Raw genomic sequence first — 19,611 nt, 5'->3', positions numbered from 1 at the left:
TCTCATCATTAGTATCTAAGTATGTCAAACACACAGGTAGGTAGGGGGATTTTCCGCGTCTTCATAGAAGGCACTACCGTGTGCCATTGATCGTCATCATACGTCTTGTATTGTAGTCAAAATTAGGAAATTCTGCCTTTTTTAAACTGAAAATTGCAGTCTCAGAGATATTAAACTTTTGTTTGTCCTCGTTATTTTTTTTTGTTGCAGTGGCCCTTTCACTTACCTGCTTCACTGTTGCCTCGTTCGAAAATTCCCCATTTGATCATACCTAATTGATAGTCTCATGAAAACCCAAATTGAAAACATTTTGAACATTTATCTCAGCGAGCAGGCATGGACCCAAGCCACTTTACCGATAAGGAACGGCGGCTTAGGAACTTCGCAAAATTCAAGTGTAGCTTTGCTGGCATTCCTATCTTCGATCCACAGCACGCTAGATCTCGCAGGCAGAATACTCAAGCTCAAAGCCGGTGAAATTACTGGCACCTGAGGTATTCCCATCTTAGCCTCTAGGTTGCAACGCATCTGCAAATACCCTGGCGTTGCAGATGTTTATGGGCGATGGTGATCTCTTACCTCAGGAGAGACCCACTTGCTTGTTTGCCATCCAGTCGATAAAAAAAAAAAAAAAAAAAGCTCCAGCAGGCATTAACTACGAGATTGCATGCTTGAACGAGGCCACGAATGACTCGCTAGCTGGACCGAGTCCAAATCTCCCGTCCAAACCACATAGGCGAAGGCCTGGAGTACAATAGCCTCCGTCACCACCTTATAGGCATTAATAGAACCTTAAACAGGCAGGGACCGGGACAGACTGTAAGCTGTGTCCAAGCCAGAATCTGGTTACTGGCTCCATGCATACCCCTCGCCCAACACTAGAACTTTTATCGACCCAGACACTACGCATAGCTGCTGGTCTACGGCTGTGAGTTGGGATCTGCGAAAGTTACAACTGTGTTTCTTGTGGGGCTCCAGTGGACCGTCTCGGCCAACATGGCCTCTCCTGTTCCTCAGGTGCCGACCGACTGTCCCGCCACGCCACTCTCAACGACATTCTCAGAAGGGTTTCTTTAGTGCCAACGTTCCCTCCGCTCTGTAGCCCCAGATTGTACGGAGCGATGGCAAGCGCCCTGACGGAATGTCGTTGATACCTGGAAGACTGGCCGTGCGCTGGTGTGGAACGCTACCTGTACAGACCCCCTGGCGGCGTCCTACCTAACAGCAACTACCAAACGTGCGGGGGCGGCGGTAGACGCCCGGGAACGCCTCAAGGTCACAAAATATAGCTGTCTCGGCGCCCAATATCATTTTTTGCTTTCGGCGTCGAGACTCTAGGTCCTTGGGGTAAGGGTTGCGCTGGAGCTACGCAGGAAGCTCAGCAATAGGTTAAGGGAGGCAACAGGCAACCCTCGCGCCGCAGCTTTCTCGCGCAAAGAATCGCAATCGCAGTTCAACGCGGGAATGCTGCCTGCATGATGGGCACCATGCAAGAAGCCCACCTCTCTTTTTTAATTAAAGTTTTAGTTTTAGATATTTAAATTAAATAATAGTTTTAGTCCTATGGATATTTTGATTTTCTTAATCATTCTTATTAAATGATTGGTGTCAAGGATATATCTTAATTAATACCCTTAAAATGAATGCAATGTGCCATATTAGTTTAATAATAAAATTGGTGTAAAAAGGATATAACTTAATCGCGTAACCGTCAACTGCGCAGCTCGCAAGCGCGTTCTCCCTGCACAAGTCAGCGCACACGATTGTGGCTCATCCGTGAGCGCCGTGGCTCCCCACTCACCCGCTCATTCCTCCGCGCAAAGACTTATATCCTTTTCCACGTAAACTTTTTTTTATTCGATTTGTGAAAACGGCACAGCTCAACTTAATCTTATATTTTATTTTATTTTTTTGTGTAAAGAGATTGAACTTAACTTGTATCAACGTAAACTAAATAAATCTGTTCTTGTTTTAGGGGTTCAAGTGTGCTTAGATTTTTTTACACCCGCCATATGAAAAACAGCACGTACAACTAAATTTAGATCATAAATCACAAACAAAACTTTAGTTAATAGAAATACAACTTGACAAGTACCCTCTGTTGCTAACTTTTTTAAGGCAGTTCTACCTTGACCACCAGAAAACTCCGTTGTTTTAAAGATATCTTAGATCCGTTTACACAATCGATGCGTTATTTTTTTTGTGTTTTTTGGTCTATATAACTCAATTTGGCCAAATTCAGACTTGTACCCCTTTTCACTGGAGCCACAGATTTATGACGTTGACTGTACCAGGATGAAAGGCGCCAAGATTAACTTCTTAGCGGTGGACTACTATAAAATACGCTAAAAACGGACGAGTAGAATGCAAGATCAAGGTAAGTAGTAAATTCCCCGGTGACGTTTACAAATAACCGTATTTGTCTGCGTTTCGACACGAATGGGCCTTAAACGTTTGAGCCAAACTTAATTTGGACATAACCGCGTTTAAAGAGTGATCACGGAAGCAATTACATTTTAATTAAAAACAATTAGTTGAAGTAGAGGGCGGTTTCATTTAGCATTAAAATGTTATTATTCTAATTTTAATCTAAAGACTCTACAGCTGATGCGGATTATACGGAGGATGAAGGCTGCTTCCAACTGAAGCAACTGGAGGTTTATGGGGGAGGCCTATGTCCAACAGTGGACGTCCCACGGCTGATATGATGATGATGATGATTAGACTGGTACACTGGTAGCTGTTGAGACTGAGACCAGAGGCCGTATTGCCTAGCGTTTCTGGCGCTCGCGATCGCAATCAAATGACAGTTTCTGTATACAAAATCTGTCATTTGATTGCGATCGCAAACATCAAAACGTTAGGCAATACGACCACTGGGGCATCGTATGAGGGATACAAACGATGATCCTTTGACCCAGAGGTTATAATGTAAAATGCGCGTGCTCGTAACCACATAGGTATATCACTCTGTCTATCCCTTTGGTTGGCACCTGCTTTCATTAAAAACTTGCAAATTCTTCCGATATGAATCTTTCAATGATGAATTTCAATAGGTGGTTCAAATTTGGCGAATTTAAAATAAATACAACTTAAAGCAGTCCTAACGGTGGGTGTTGTTGTAACAGCTGTACAGTTAGAACACTTTCGTTAAACAAACCTAAGAGAAACGTGAGTTAAGTAAATCTTCGGAAGCAATACCTCGCAGTTTGTCTGCCACAAGCTTTGCCATAATTATCATAACTGACGTCTCGTTATAAAATTAGGCAGCCTGGTACAATCGAGTTGATAAGGCGCTACGACTCTGATAGATTGGCTACCAGGCAAAGGATACCGAAGGAGACAAGATAAAAAATTAGGGGTAGTTATTTATACAAGCTTATATTGAGTGGGTGTGACATTGTTATAGACCAGTGGATGTTGCAGAGAAACCAAGGCTAAAAAAGTTGTAAAGTTCCTTTCAAAAGGAATTCAGTATCCTAATACTTCCTACACTAACTGAGAAATGTAATGAAATACTTTGATTCCAATGCGTGTCGATTATTTTACATCTAGAGGTCGTATTGTCTAATATTTCTGACTCTCACGATCACAGTCAAATGACAGATTTTTGTTTGCGAAATCAGTCATTTGATTGCTATCGCGAGCGCCAGAATCGTTAAGCAATACGGCCTCGGGTTATGTTTTCTACGTTTTAATATCCAGTGATATTTAAGAAGCCATATAAATAAATAGCTCCTACGCATTGCTTTTTTCGCAGCACGTTTTATTATGTTGAAGCTTTACAACAACAACCACAAAAATATGTTTACTGAAAATGGAGATAAATTAATTTGTCCAGATACAAAACAGGCTACACAAGTACGTAATAGGCCATCTTAAAATAGCCCTACTTAATCAAAGCCTGTATTTATTTCCAAGAAGGTTTTCATCTACTTCTACTACAACGAGTATTTCACTAAGAATATTAGGTTCATTATGTATGACACAAAATTTGTTGTCGTATACTTTTAGTTCATTTTATAGTACTGTAAATAACTTTTAACTTGTTTACGAAACGTTTAGAACGTTGTTAACGAAAATATTAATTGACTTTTTTGAGAGCAGCATTAAACTTTGTGTGCCTACCTTAGCATCAAACTCAAATACTATACGTGATTTGATACCTGACAAGAAAATTTAATGAACACACTATTCTTTTATCATTTTATTCACTTAGCGGAAATCTATTTTAGTTCAAATTATTCGTCCTTTTTCTACCAATCGAACTGCTTAAAGGAGGAAAGAGACAACCGACTAACACGAGTGTAAGAGTCGTGGCCTCAAAGGGGAAGGCAGTTAATATTTATTTCCACTTCCGAAGAAAGAATCGTTTATTCAAATAGCAGTCAGGGTAGAATTTATGGGGAGCTTTCGAATAAAATGTCACGTAAATGGATTACCTTACGCAACGACGTTTGATGCAGGATGCTCGTCATAGAGCACAGATTATAATCAGCACATATGCTGAAAAAAGACCTAAAATAAAAACGGCTAAACTTTCAACAATACATGTCAATTTTTCGAACAGCATTAAAAATACGTGATATCTGTAATGTACTTAAATTAAAACCAACGTGATATCCATCCGGTTTGCGAAGTTTGTGAAGCTTGTCTTCTTTTTTTACTACGTGAATGCTATTTTTTTATGTGAAATATTTGAAAAGTTAAATGTATGTAAGAAAAAATATTATAAATCATAAAAACGAGGTAACAAGGGTTCGATCTCCGGCCGGGGCAGATATTTGTATGAATATTACGAATGTTTGTTCGCGGGTCTTGGATACTTTATATGTATTTTAGTATATATTTTACACTCGTATAAGTATGTTTATCCGTTGCCTAGTACCCATAGTAAAAGCTTTGCTTAATTTGGGACTAGGTCAATTTGTGTCAAGTGTCCCAGGATATTTTATTTTATTTTTTTGGTTTTATTTTAAAAATAATGTCATATTGTTGTTACAGGTAAGCCAAGGATTAAGTAACAATACCTACCACATAACAGGTAATAGACGCAGCAAGAGACATAGCTTTTTTTGATCGTAAGATTTATGTTGTTGAATGTCATAGAAAAACTCTTTATTATTACAGATAAGATATAGTATAGTATATTAGTTTTCTGTATTTTATTTTTTAATTTATTTGTGTTAATGTTGCTGTATATGTGTGTCTTCTGTGTTAGTGAATAAATGTCTTCTTTCTTTCTTTCTAAACTCTGCTAAATCCTTGGCAGTCCTTGCTGATAAATTATAATTCTTTCTAGTCCTTCTCTTTTTTTCTCTGAACCCATTAAGAATTACTATAAAACAAACCAAACCTAAGCTATAGAGTTCTGCCGGACAGTCATTTCAACCTTTCTCAAAAAAATTATGGTTTCAGCGGAAAAAAAATATGACTAACGAAAATTATGACAAACATTATGTATCCCAAAGGATATATTTTTTCATACAGAATACAATGTTCGTACTGTTTTTTTAATGTTCGCTGCGACAGGTAATGGATTTACTCCACTTTAACAAATTATAATGTGCCATCACAAGATATATACCACCATTATTATGAATATAGCGTGCTTTATTGCAATAAAACGGTATAATGCTACCTGAATGATGACTAATTTTAATTTATTAGGGTTGAGGTCGTTTATATTTAATTTTAGATTTTATTGTGACCAATAACTCATTGTGACATTTTAATAGATGAAGGTGACGAAATTAAATATTACTGAAATTTAACTTCATAATTAAACGACATGGGTATCTTAAAAAGACAAGTAAGTACCGTTTCTTGCAAGGCTGGTAACGCACATGAGCGGTACTAATGACGCTGTAGGTGTAGCAATTACTTATCAGATGAACCACATTCTCGTATGTGGGCTTTAGTATAAAAAGTGCTTTGGGGCAGCAACTCGCCAGTTGCAACAATAAAAATAATAATGAATTTATTTCTGTTTACAACAAAATGGTGAACAAAACAATCGTTGAGACCTTCTAAATGTTTGTGATTTCTTTTTGATGCTAAACAACACCAAAACCTGAAATGAAACCTATAAATATAATATACTTTATCTTTCGTGTATTTATAACTTAACTCTTCTTGAAAGTATACAAAGGAATAGAGAGAGAGAGAGAGAGAGAGAGAGAGAGAGAGAAACATTTATTTACACATATTCGATACACATAAAAATACATTAGATGGAGAAAAAAAAATAACTTCGAACCATTAAATAGTGGACATTTGTTTTAAATGTTGTATAATTTTTGTACTTATTTTAAATCACCCTAAATTCATACGTACATAATTACAAACCCTTTGTTTAGTTAGATAAATTGAATTAAATTATACGTTTTTCCTCTGATCATTTATTCAGAAAACTCTTGATTCCGAGTAACATTTCGAGTCGAGCCGTCAGATGTCGTTGGGATTTGATTCGACCTTCAATAACCCGAGAATTGGATATAAAATTTGGGAAGTTCACCCCACGTGCAATAAAATGGGGAAAAGGGGTGCAAGTGAAAAACTGACGGCGGGTAACGCGACAAAACGTAGATTTGATGCTATACTAATTACGGTCCCTTGGGTGATGTATTATTAACCCATTTGTTAAGTAATTTAGGTAGTTTTATTAATCACAAGGGTGTTATATTTTTATCGCTGCTTAAATATTGTACCTACTAGGCTGATTAATTTGTTTTGTTGTTTAGACGACCAGATGGCCTAGTGGTTAGAGAACCTGACTACGAAGCTTGAGGTCCCGGGTTCGATTCCCGTGATACGAATGTTTGTTCTCGGGTCTTGGGTATTTAATATGTATTTAAGTATGTATCTATCTATATAATTAAATTTATCCGTTGCTTAGCACCCATAACACAAGCTTTGCTAAGCTTACTTTGGGACTAGGTCAATTGGTGTGAATTATCCCGTGATCCCGTGATATTTGTGTCAGATAATGCAGAGAACTGTTGTTTGATGTTAGCTATTTGCATTAGCAAATCTAGCACAGGTACTTTTTCATCCTTTTTTAGGCTTTCGTAGCCAAAATGGCAAAAACGGAACCCTTATAGTTTCGCCATGTCTGTCTGTCTATCTGTCCGTCCACGGCTTAGCTCAGGGACTATCAATGCTAGAAAGCTGTAATTGTGACCTCAACTCTGGTGGCACTACCTATACGAAGTAAAGTAATTGTGACAGGTTTTTTGAAGGTTTCTTATAATACGGTAATATTAAAATAAATACTAGGGATCAGTACTCAAACAATACAAGCTATCTTTACATTATCACCATGATTATGCTGGATGTTTTTATACAAAATCGGATAGCAATTGACCTTTGAGATATTTATAGTATCTGATAGTTGAGACATCTGTCAGTAGATGAGACGGGAGCGTCAAAGTTCGCATACTCTTCGCTAGTTATACCGTAATTTTAGTCCGAATCATCGTTTGTCATATTTTTTTCCCACTGAAACCTTACAGTCTTCTGATTTTTTTAAATGGTCATCCTATGGCAAACTATAGGTTAGTTTTGTTTTATAACAATTCGGAACAATTATTGGATTCAGAGAAAAAAGAGTTATGACAAACGATCGTTCTGACAAATATTACATTCGGACTTCCAATAAGTATGCGAGCCGATATGGACCCCAGTGAAGATAACTGAAGCCCTTAGTTACACGAGAGTTTGAATTACTGTGTCGTACGTTTTTGTCGTTCATTCCGGGTCGACAATTACAGGCACCCGCACCCTGCATCCGCCAGCACGACCAGCACCAGCATCTAATACAAGCACAACAAAGCGTGCATAAAAATCTGATACTCTATTTCTATGGCCGGTAGGCTTGAGATATTTTTATACGCTCCACTGTGGCAGAAGTACAAATAAAGATTTTTACTTTACTTTAAGTGCGCATCTGCATCTGCAATACCCCTGGTGTTGCAGGTGTCTATGGGCTGTGGTGATCTCATACCATCAGGAGACCCACTTGCACGTTTTCCATCCAGTCGAATAAAAAGTGAATGCAGGTGACTAACTTGCAATCTAAACGAAAACGAGAAACTGAGTCATAGAGCTTCTGATCGCTTTCGCTTAGAACCTTGGTCCAAACCCTAACTGTATGGTTTTATAGAGTAACAGCGGGTAGTCGGTGAAAGGCTACGGTCTGAACGATCGGCGAATGAGGTGTTTCGGTCGACAGTAAACGGAATTAACTAGTCAATTATTATTGTGACAGCCCCGCAGTAAACTCACATGTTTTACCATGCTGTAAAACATGTGAGCTTTTGCAAGGCTTCTATGAAACTTCTTTATTCAATGAAAGGTTTGCAGGTGGGAGGACCTTGTGCAAGGTCCGCCCGGATTGCTACCACCATCTTGCTCGCTAATCCCGCCGTGAAGCAGCAGCGCTTGCACTGTTGTGTTTCGGCGTGGAGAGTAAGACAGCCAGTGAAATTACTGGCACTTGAGGTATCCCATCTTAGGCCTCTAGGTTGGCAACCAGGGGTATTGCAGATGTTTATGGGTGGTGGTGATCTCTTATCATCAGGAGACCTACTTGCTTATTTGCCATCCAGTCGAATAAAAAAAAAAGGCGTGTCGCATGAAGATTTTTCGTATGGAAATTTTTGTGACTTGTTAAGTAGATAATCGACTTAGTTGAGGTCTGCAAGTAAAGTAACCTAACCCACAAAATGTTGAAATACCTCCGGTTTTGTCACTTTAAAGTTCAATGTCTCAAAAACGTCTAAACTAATTTTGATGAAACATGTCTAAGAATCATCGCTAGAAAACCTGATTTCAAATTAAAAAACCGCATTCAAATTGGTCCACCCGTTTGAGAGCTACAGTGCCACATACAGACACACAGATAGAAACAAACACAGATACACATAGCGGTCAAACGTATAACACCCCTCTTTTTGCGTCGGGTTGTTTTTAAACCGGTTAAAGTTCATTTGTTACTAAGGAGTGACGTCATTGGCCTCCACTCCTGACGCGCTGTATGAACACACATTTGTTGCATAGATTAGAGCTGCCGTAACAAGCGGGTGAGAAAAATAAATGTTTATAGTTCAACGATAAAGATTGTCGTCATATTTTTACCAGTTCCAAAAAGTAAAACGATTTCGTACAAAATGTGTTTAAAAAACTGGCCAATTGTTTTAACCCGACAGACAGTCAAATATGATTTAAAGCAAGCAACCAAGGTAACCATGTATTGGTTCAAATATGTCACGATTATCTCGACGATTAATATGTAAGTGACACGTATAAGTACAGTCACCAGCACCAATATCTGACACAACAAGCGTGCATAAATATCGCATACGACTCTATTTCTAGGGCCGGAAGGACGTGTCAGATATTTTTGCATGCTCCGCTGTGGCAGATATTCTGAAATGAAATGTAACTTTTTTTAGAAATACATAAAAATATTTTTTATATTCTTTTATAAATACTCATGACGCAGAACAATTTTTGTTACCACACTTTCACCAAACAGCCCACGAAATCATTCAGCAACGATTCAGTTATATCCAAAATAAAGAATCTTAAATTAGTTTAAAACACGAAACAATTGCCCCGTCTTGTAACAGCAGAGTAAATCAGTCGTCCGTAAAAAAGACTTAGATCTAGGTTACAAGACTGCATGAATACGGTACTGTTTACAAGCGTAAATCTGTCCGGGTGTATTATCCGTCTGGGTGTATTTTCGTTCGGCCGAAATCGTTTTTAAATCGGAACAGGCGCAGAAGCTGCGTTGTGATCGTTCAGACTCGTTTAGCATTTTTTAAGGTTCCGTAGCCAAAATGGCAAAAACGGAATCCTTACAGTTTTGCCATGTCTGTCTGTCTGTCGTCTGTCCATCCGCGGCCTTGCTCAGGGACTATCAATGCTAGAAAGCTGTAATTTTGCACGAATACATCTGTAAGATATGCCGACAAAATGGTACAATAAAAATTCAAAAAAAATTTTTTTTAGAGTACCTCCCATTGTTGTAAAAGGGAGGTGATTTTTATTTTCTCATCCAACCTTGTAGTGTGTGGTATCGTTGGATACTTCTTTTAAAACATTAGGAGGTTTTGTCGATTCAGTGGTTTGCTTGCAAAATATTCAACTTTAAAGTGCAAATTTCCAGTCCCCGCCCCTCTAAAATCTAAACCAGTAGGAGGAAAAATTTGAAAAAATTCAAGATGGTAGTAAATATATCAAACTTACAAGGTACTATTACGGTAAAGTTTTCTTGAGAATTATTAGTAGTTTAAGAGTAAATAGCAGCCTAAGGTATAAAAATATACTTAAACTTGGTATATTCTATTATTATATTTTATTATTATTATTATTATTCCGTAGAAAATACGAAATCCTTAGAAAAATACTTATTTTTTTCGTAATGTCTACGGAACCCTATTTCGGGCGTGTCCGACACGCTCTTGGCCTGTTTTTTATTCGACTGGATGGCAAAGGAGCAAGTGGGTCTCCTGATGGTTAGAGTTCCACACAGCCCACCGCCCATAAACATCTGCAATACCCCTGGTGTTGCAGATATTTTTATGGGCGGTGGGCTGTGCATTGCAGATGCGTTGCCAACCTAGAGGCCTAAGATGGGGTACCTCAAGTGCCAGTAATTTCACCGGCTGTCTTTCTCTCCACGCCGAAACACAACAGTGCAAGCACTGCTGCTTCACGGCAGGATTAGCGAGCGTAGCAATCCGGGCGGACCTTGTACACGGTCCTACCACCTGCAAAATGTGTGATGTGTGACGGGGGAGGCCTATGTCCAACAGTGGACGTCCTATGGCTGATATGATGATGATGACGATTTTGATGTGCTCAGACCAACAAATGTTAAGAAGACATAAAAAAATCCAACTAGTGCTTAAGATGTCTCATAGCTTCATGAATCCTACTCGTACAGCCATCAGCACCAACATCTGACACAACAAGCGTGCATAAATATCTGATATCGACTCTATTTCTAGGGCCGGAAGGACGAATCAGATATTTTTGCACGCTCCGCTGTGGCAGATATTAATGCTGGTACCTACCTCCCATCGCAGTCCGACTCGCCAATTGATTTCTTTCTCAAAGTTGGACTTACCTAAAATATGGTAATACTTGTGATACAATTGTATACAATAGCATTTATAAAGTCCCTCGCGACGGCCACCTCAAATATTCCAAAGTAATTTATATTATCAAAGTGGCAGTACGTTGGTATTGGAAAACATACAAGCTCTCGAAAAATAGACAGTATGTTTGTGTGAAGATATGTTAAATACAAAGCGATACATACCTACAACCTGTGGTTCGTTGGCTACCCGAAAAGCGAAGGATGATTATTTAAACTCTAAATAGATTTCAATTTTGATTTGGTACAGAAAAAAATACGATTAATAAATGATATAAGTAATATTATTTCCAAAGACGAGGCTTCATTCATAACTAATAAAACCGTAGCAGGACGAGTCGTCGAACATTGGTAGGTACGTCACTAATTAGTGACGTATTCGACGACAAAATATGCTAGTTCCGCAAATACATAATATTATTACCAGATTGATAAGTATTTGCGTATTTTTGCAAAAAAAAGTGAAAAAGTATTTTAGGTAAAAAAACAATTGGCACGTTTGCCAAAATACAATCGTGTGTCGCCATCCTATTTTAATCACTGGGTCATTGCCCATGACTTAAATGAATCACATACTTTAAAATAATGTTTACAAACCAACTCGTATTTACTCGATAAAGCAATTTCAAAAACTACCATGTCTAAATTCTCTCTGGCTAAATAATAGCATAAAGTTCAAAATTAGAGCACATTGAAAACGTGATTCGAGATCGCGGAAATAGTTTAAAAAATATAATATTTTGCCAAGATAAAAGAAAGACATAATTTGTAATACTCATAGTTTTATCATCATGTTTTATATTTAATACTTATAAATTTTTGCAAAAGCCCGATATGCGGCATCAAAAAACTTTGTCATGCTCACACTAGGGTTGCTTGGAAACAAAAATATCGATGTCATATAGTTATCGATAGTATTTACATTCATAAAAATGTATTAAAAAGTTATAAGTAGAGTTTTTTTTATTAGATATTGAGCTGAATAAACTGTTCTAAATTTCACACAAGTTTTTTATATTAGGTATATTTAATGCGGCCGTTGTATTGCGGTCGAAACATCGAGGTTATTATCCAGATATTATCTTTATGTGAGTAGATCTCAGCTGGGCTACTACGAAACTCGAAACTCGAAGTTCGTGTCATGTGGTCACTCTGACACTTATACTCTTTAATACGAGAGCGAGAGGGACGGTACGATACAAACTTCGAGTTTCGTAGTAGCCCTGCAGGTTCTACAGTAGGTAATTATCAGCTACACAATCAGAAACTTTTCAACTCACACTATTTTGAACGAACTCGAAACGAAGAAATCTAAAAACTATCGATCGCAAAACTAATATTGCAAATATTTTTAAAGTCGATGTCAGAATCGATGTCTTATAAAAGTTTGTTACATCGATGCATCCCTCGACCACACATAAAATTTAATGTTATTGTTTAGCTGTGAAAAAGTTACATGCAAGATCAAACATCCATTTGATTATTTAAAGACCAATAATAAAGAGCAGAAATTGAATGTGGAAGCCACTTTATCTGAGTTTTGACGTAGAGGGCTCGAGAAAAATAATGTATGAAAATGTTATATAATTGTTCTTTTGACTTTTGTTGACGGTTTTTTCTACTCTTATTCCTACTTTAATCAGTGAATTATAATTTCACGAGAAATATCAAGATGCGCCCTTTTTAGTTCTGAACTAAAACTAAAAGTCACCTGTCTACGTTTTTAGAACTTAATCGGAAGTAGGTTTTTCAGTTACGGCGATTTGTACTAGTTTGTTTAAATAAATAAAAGGATTTTTCATTATTTACGGGACAACGGCCAAAAATAGTGGTCAACTTTTTAAACAGTTTTGTAGGTAATTTTAATATCGATCTAATGATATATGTAACACGGTATATATGCTGCCACAACAGTTAATCATCTTCGTTCAAGATTATTTTATTTACCTGTAAAATTGACATCGATTTTAATTAAATAAATCCGGATAACTCACGTCTTAAATCGAGTTTAGCTCGAATTCTTAGCCCTTTTCCTTGGCGCGACTATGCATCGCGCATCATCGGGATAAATCGTAGCCCTTCTTGGAGCAACGCGACTCAGTAGTTGCTGCAACACGAGCACTGCACGCCACCGCGATGCTTAGTCGCGCCAAGAAGGGCTATGAATTATCCCGAAACATGTCGAACTAAACTCGATTTAAGACGTGAGTTATCCGGATTTATTTCATTATATAGGAGTGAACTCACGGTAGTTTCATGTTCAATTCTAAGATCTTGGTACGTCATAAAATATGTATGTTTTGTAACCGTTATGATTCTGGACTATATTTACATGGTTGTACTCAATTTTAGGATAAATGGCGATGACCTGCAACACTGTAGCAATATATTGTGTCATAATTTCAAACTCTAGACAATAACTCTTGGGAACAATAAATGTCTTTCTAAAAAGTTTCTGACATAAATACAGATACTTTATAACATACATCTTTGGCTAACGTTGGAGCCCATTGCTCATCTAACGCATCACCAGAAGCGAATGAAATACTGAAATAAATATACGAGTTTTAGTAACTACGTTAAAAATCATACAAATTGGAGTCCTAGATTTTCGTCGAAAATATTTTTTCAAATAACTCATTTCCCAACTGTTTGGACTAACGAATTTTTTCCTGAAACTGTAACTATTCAGGATAATTTATCTTTCAGGACTATCCGATAAAATTCCTTGAATTGAGAATTGAGCCGGCTTTCATTTTTGTAAACTGCGGTACGGGACCCAGGAAATATACAGGAAATGGTTTTTTTGCCATAAGAGTATTTCTCAAAAAGTTGTCTCGTAATGAAATTGACAAGAAATCAGTTTTGTCAAGAAATTGTTAACCCTAAGGACGAGATCATGAAACATAAACTATGTACCATCAGCCTAATAAGTGGTCTATCAATTTTCAAATTCAAATTCAAATTTTCAAGTTCAAAATTCAAATGATTTATTCAGTAAATAGGCCGCAATGGGCACTTTTACACGTAATTTTTTTTAAACTACCAGCGCTTTCGGAAAGACCATCATTGCCAAGAAGAATGCGCCGCAAGAAAACTTGGCAGAAAGTCATTTTTTCATAAAATATATTACAAATTAAAATACTTAAAAACTATATTATTACAATAAAGAAAAAAATACAAAAAATAATAATAAAAGAAATACAGGGATGTATGGGGTCCCTTAGTTACAATACTAAACACTAACTATATCTAAACTATATCTACGATCAGTGAAGTGTAGAATGCTTCACCGTCATAAATTTTTAAAATAATAATAACAATAATTTAGTTCTGAAGCCGTGGTGGCCTAGTGGTTTGACCTATCGCTCTCAACAGAGGTCGTGGGTTCAAACCCCGGCTCGCACCTCTGAGTTTTTCCAAATCATGTGCGGAATTCCATAAATTTATCGGTAAAAACACTAGGAATCCTACGTTCAAGGTTCGTATGTGTAAGAATCCGCACTCCCCGTGGGAACTATAATTTAAGACTATCCTAGAATGAGAATTGATATAGGCTTCCATTTTTGTAATGCGGTTAGTTCTGAAATATACATTTCAGGTCAAGTAACCATTAAGCTTTTGGATTCCGAAGGCAAGTTCAAACAGGTTCCCATCAAATGAATGTGTCGCTAAAGTCGAACTTTCAAGTGGACAGATTTTCAAGTTCTATTGGCATTATTGTTTTGTGACATGCAAATGATTATCAACTTTAGTACCTACATAAAACATCCAAAATTTCTTGACATCAGAAAAACGTCACGAAATCTTGTGAGGAAAAAATCGTAATTCTGTAGCTACATGAAAACTGAACATGAAACCCGGATAACTCACGTCTTAATTCGAGTTTAGCCCGACATGTCGTGCGAGCAGAGCGGCGGCGCGCAGTGCGCATGTTGCGGCAGCCGCCGAGTCGCGTTGCTCCGAAGACGAAGGGCTACGGATTAGCCCGAAACGTGTCGGGCTAAACTCGATTTAAGACGTGAGTTATCCGGGTCAATATATTTGATACATCAAAACTTTCTATTGGATCCAACAACAAAGATTATCTTACTTTTTATCACAAGGTTTTGTATATATTAAAAAACAATATTACTTACTTTTTTTTTTGGTGAAACAGCGTCAGGAAATATATATATATTTAAATAACAACTGAGAAATTTAAAAATGGACAACTTTTTGAGAAACAGTCATAAATTACATTAACCCTAAACTTGCAGATGGTAGGAACTTGTGCAAGGTCCGCCCGGATTGCTACCACCATCTTGCTCGCTAATCCTGCCGTGAAGCAGCAGTGCTTGCACTGTTGTGTTTCGGCGTGGAGAGTAAGACAGCCGGTGAAATTACTGGCACTTGAGGTATCCCATCTTAGGCCTCTACGTTGGCAACGCATCTGCAATACCCCTGATGTTGCAGAGATTTATGGGCGGTGGTGATCTCTTACCATCAGGAGAGCCACTTGCTCGTTTGCCATCCAGACGAATAAAAAAATTGGCAAGGTGTGACAAGTGTACTCAATTCAAGACTCGTTGGATTCTCGTAGAGCTAACAAAAATATCTTAAAAAAATATACAAAAAGATGATCTTAAATTATGTATCTTGTGTTTAATTATGTATGAGTGTGTAGACGACAGGCTAGCAACCTGTCACTATTGTACCGTTTTTGTCAAAGTTAAAACCTAAAATTGCTAAAAGTGTCTCCGATGCGGTAACGTTTCGTGTGCTCTGCCTACCCCATTTGGGAACACAGGCGTGATGTTTTGTGTGTGTGTATTAGATACGCTGCCAATTTTAGGGTTAAAAAACTTTTCGCGCTTGACCAGTTTGCGATATTGGAGATTTTAACCTGGATTCATATTCACCTCATGGTATCAGCCAAAGTTATTTTTAGCACATCAACAGTAAAATAAATTTCTCTTACAAACGCGTAATTTACTCAATTAACAACGTTAATTGCTTCATTGATAAATTTACCGCAGCTCAATTAAAACACGAGTCCCACATCAACGTTATTTTTGTTCATTTGGAAAAGTGTGAGGTTGAATTTATTTATGTTTAATTTGTTAGCTATCCAGAATAGCGATTCTTAATTACTGATTGGATGAAATATCTTATATTAAAAGATAGTTTATCGGATAACTCACGTCTGAAATCGAGTTTTGCTCGACATGTTTATGTATGGTTGTGTGTGTATGTTCGATAGACATACTGTCATTTAATATAAATGAGTCTCACGGTAGTTTCATGTTCAAAATAAAATAACTTATATTTGGATGCTATCTATATCTATATTCTAAATGAGACACGCGTAACACCTACTCACACAATATGATTTGCAATTTGTTTGGCATGACATACGCCTGAAAAGCTTGAGGTATATAAGGGTGTTTTTAGGGTTCCGTAGCCAACTGGCAAAAAACGGAACCCTTATGGATTCGTCATGTCTGTCTGTCCGTCCGTATGTCACAGCCACTTTTTGTTCCGAAACTATAAGAACTATACTGTTGAAACTTCGTGAGTAGATGTATTCTGTGAACCGCATTAAGATTTTCACACACAAATAGAAAAAAAAATTGGGTTTTCCCAATATTTAGAACTGAAACTCAACAATTTTTTTTTCGTAAAAGCCATACGTGTGGGGTATCTATAGATAGGTCTTCAAAAATGATATTGAGGTTTTTAATATCATTTTTTTCTAAACTGAATAGTTTGCGCGAGAGACACTTCCAAAGTGGTAAAAGTGTGTGTAACTAAGTGTGAGTAACTACTTAAATAAGAGAATGTTCTAAAATAAGAGAATACTAAAACTAAAAAAATATAATGATGTACATTACCATGCAAACTTCCACCGAAAATTGGTTTGAACGAGATCTAGTAAGTAGTTTTTTTTAATACGTCATAAATCGTAAAGTAAAGAAAACTTTTATATTATGTTACTTGCTGCTACGGAACCCTTCATGGGCGAGTCCGAATCGCACTTGGCCGCTTTTTTTTTTAATTTGCATCTTGTCACTGAAGTTATTGACTGAGCGAGAGCGAAGAGCTAGCGGGGCGTCTTCATTTCTGTTTATGCAAAAATACTCTCATAATAGTCCATCATATAAATGCGGTTACAGACCAGCGTTTTATTCGTGCATGTAGGATCGTATTTGGAAGCGCGTGCGCGTACAGATTTAGCACTGATTTTAGCCATCTAGGCTGGAGAATGCATCAGCAATCCTCACTTACAATACCTATTTTCATGTTTTTCACCCTATTTCATAACAAAAACCCTTTCTGCTTGTTGCTGATTAGCATAAAAAATCAGTCAGCAGATACAATAAAAAAACAATTTAACGAGTTTAAACACTGTAATGGGCTGAACCAATAAATGTCGACCCTTTTCACGATATTAACCCGCAATGTATTTACGTTATTCCACCGGTTTCGATATTGACCAGATCACGCACTGAACGAGGCAGGGATGGCACAACTTAGAAAGTATTTTAAGCGAAGCACAATGCTAGGCAATACATATACAAGGTGTTAGTTAAATAACTGAAAACCAGAATGTTGTTCGCTCAGAATTGAGAGTAGAATCGATTACACTATGTTTTAAATCAGGTAATCTTTATGATTTTACATACGAATGCACCATGCGCCAATAATTAAATGTTTTACTGGCAAAACACACGAATATTTTCTGAAATAATGACGGTATTCGAAAGTACAATAAATACGATAAGTTCAATCAACCACCTTGATCTGAAATAAATTCTGGTAGGTGGCGCTACTGTATTTAAGGTTGTGCTACTTTTCCGGGCAGGACGTCTTCCGGGTCCGCTAGTCCTTTTATAAAATCGGCTAAACTGATCGATCGATCGATATTGGCGGAATCATCGATGTATCGATGGAGCTATACTACCTACTTTCAAGAATTGATTTGAATCGTTTTATAAAATCCTTCCATTCTACCTCACTCATTTCTTCAATATATAAGCGACGCGACGCTCGTAGAACTACTAATCTAGTAAGTAGGTAAGTTGAAAATACAAACTGAAATATAGATGAACAGAAAAACCAGAAAAATAAGACCATCACTGGGAATCGAACCCAGGTCCTCGGTACTCCGTAATGCGAGCTATACCGCTACACCACTGATGGTCATCAAAAAACCAATCTTAAGTAGGTAAGTAACTACTAAAGTTTCATTTATACTTTCGAAACCTACTTAAGCAATTGCTTGGTTAAGTAATGTGTGTTACTAAACTACAGAATAAGATTTTGTAGGTACTGAAGAATTCTATCATCTAGTAATGACCTTTATTACGAAATTACTTAGCAACAAGTAATGACTTCTTTATAAATACGGGTGTATACCCCTGGAACATCATTTTGGGCCACTTAAACTATAAATTACCATTGCTAATCGCAGACATGTAACGGGACCGAAATCGGAATACCAAAATGCCGTAAGTAACAAACTTTAGCCGTAACTTAAGACCTTTCGTCATGAGCTCTGTGTAAATTAGGCTACAAATGCGTATTAGTATGCGCGGCATTCGCTTGATTATCCTAAAACTAGACTTATGCACCTGTTAACTGGATTTATTAAGTTACTTAAGACAATAGGCTATTTGAACGTGTTCGGTGAGAATTTAGTGGTTACTTATCAAAGAAAACGTTTTAAGGTTCCGCACCTTTAAATTACATCAGTGGTGGGCTCTCGAGCAGTGGATCGTGGATTCAAATCTGGGTTCGCATTTCATATGCGAAACTATAAATAAGAGAATGTTTAATTTAGATAATTTTGAGCACCACAACTTGCTCATCACTTCTGCTGCTGACTATACCTATGGGATACAGATGGGCTATGGATTTTGCTTACTATATGAGCAATAAGGTGGCCGTTCGTTTCAGTCAGCTCGTCATGATTTCGTATTTAACAACTTTGCTAACCGACTTCAAAAAAAGGAGGAGGTTATCAATTCGGTTGTATTTAACATTTCAAATTTACGTGTCTGTGTGTCTTTGTTTGTGTCGGCACGGTAACTCGAAACGGGTGAACCAATTTGAATGCGTTTTTTTTGCTTGGAGCAGGTTTTTTAGCGTTGATTCTTAGACATGCTTTATCAAAATCGGTTCTGCTTTTGAGATATTGCGCTTTGTGGATTACTTTTTTTATTATCATAAATCTTTCTTAATCACAATTTAATATGCTGATCCGAAGCAGTTTTGTTAACAAAATTTTATATAAAAAAATTTAACCGACTGACTAAAAAAAACCATGAAAATAATTTTCCACCAGTCTGAAGTCGGTCGGTGCCTCAGCACGAGCCAGCAGGAGTGGACCTATAGTCATCTACCTCACCCTACGCACTATATGTTGGGCTTCAATCACTCTTACTCGCTCGTGCCGAGACACC

At 37.4% G+C, this 19,611-nt stretch overlaps 1 protein-coding gene across 3 annotated transcripts in view; it reads left to right on the top strand.

Moving 5' to 3' along the window:
* Positions 1-19,611, top strand: part of LOC141433103 (cardioacceleratory peptide receptor-like) — a 238,036-nt gene that overhangs the window by 115,078 nt on the left and 103,347 nt on the right. The window contains exon 1 of one of the 3 annotated variants that reach the window (XM_074094943.1): positions 5,005-5,044. The exons of the other annotated variants lie outside the window; for them this stretch is intronic. The gene's annotated coding sequence lies outside the window, so the exon portion shown is untranslated. Of the gene's footprint in view, positions 1-5,004; positions 5,045-19,611 lie in introns of those variants that run through there. 3 annotated transcript variants of the gene reach the window in all.

The sequence above is a fragment of the Choristoneura fumiferana genome, chromosome 12 (assembly GCF_025370935.1).
Source record: "Choristoneura fumiferana chromosome 12, NRCan_CFum_1, whole genome shotgun sequence".
Lineage (NCBI taxonomy): Eukaryota > Metazoa > Arthropoda > Insecta > Lepidoptera > Tortricidae > Choristoneura > Choristoneura fumiferana.
This window is presented reverse-complemented; position numbering and strand designations above follow the sequence as displayed.